Raw genomic sequence first — 909 nt, forward strand, 5'->3', positions numbered from 1 at the left:
GATGGAAGCGGTACGAGCGAGGTCCCTATTCCGGACTTTGATGATTTTTTCGCTGGTCTTCCCTCGGGCTTCGATACTCCTCCGTCCACGAACGAGTTGGGGAGGCCGAAAGTTGTCGCGGAAGGATCTCGTATCATCAACGGGGTATAAACTTTAAGAATTATGACGATTGTTATTTTTTTTTATTTTTTTTATTTTTTATTTTTTTGCTTATAATGTGTCAATCGGTTTTATAGGGCTTGAATTGCTTGGATCGGCCATTTTGGCGAGCCATAGAGAGGCCATGATCTATCGCTTTAAAGCGGAGAAGGCGGAAAAGGATCTTGCTCGCATGCGAGACGAGATGTTGTCGCGAGATGCTCAACTCGCTCGTGATCATGCCAGGGCCGTTCGTAGGGCGGAACGGAAGGGCAAGAAGGAAATCGCCAAGGTGATGAAGACTCGCGCTTCTCAATTCCAGGTTGAATACGAGAATCTTAAGGACGCTTTCAACTCGCTGGGCGACTTCCATGAGTGTCGCGGCTTTGTCGGGAGCCTTTGGAAGACGCGGGCGGATGACTACGTTTTCGAGAGGGAGATGGAGTTAATGAAGGGTGGCATGAAGGATCATGCTCACGCTGAGACGCTCATTCCTCCTATCGATGGGAAAATTCAGGGATTCTGGGATCCCATCCCGGTTTCTCCTGATACCGTAGAAACCACGACTGATTTTGCCGGTGACGATGAGGAAGTGAACTATCCCGCGGATGCATTCGGAGCTTCCTTGTCCAGGAATTTTAACTTTGATCTGTGAGTGTTTTGACGGGAAGGGGTTTTTCCCTTATCTAGTATTTAGCGGCCGAGTGTGGCCTTTGTTCATATATGTCCGGCCGAGTGTGGCCTTCGAACTTTGTATGGGCCTGTTTTGGC

The sequence above is a fragment of the Brassica oleracea genome, chromosome C9, assembly GCF_000695525.1.
Source record: "Brassica oleracea var. oleracea cultivar TO1000 chromosome C9, BOL, whole genome shotgun sequence".
Lineage (NCBI taxonomy): Eukaryota > Viridiplantae > Streptophyta > Magnoliopsida > Brassicales > Brassicaceae > Brassica > Brassica oleracea.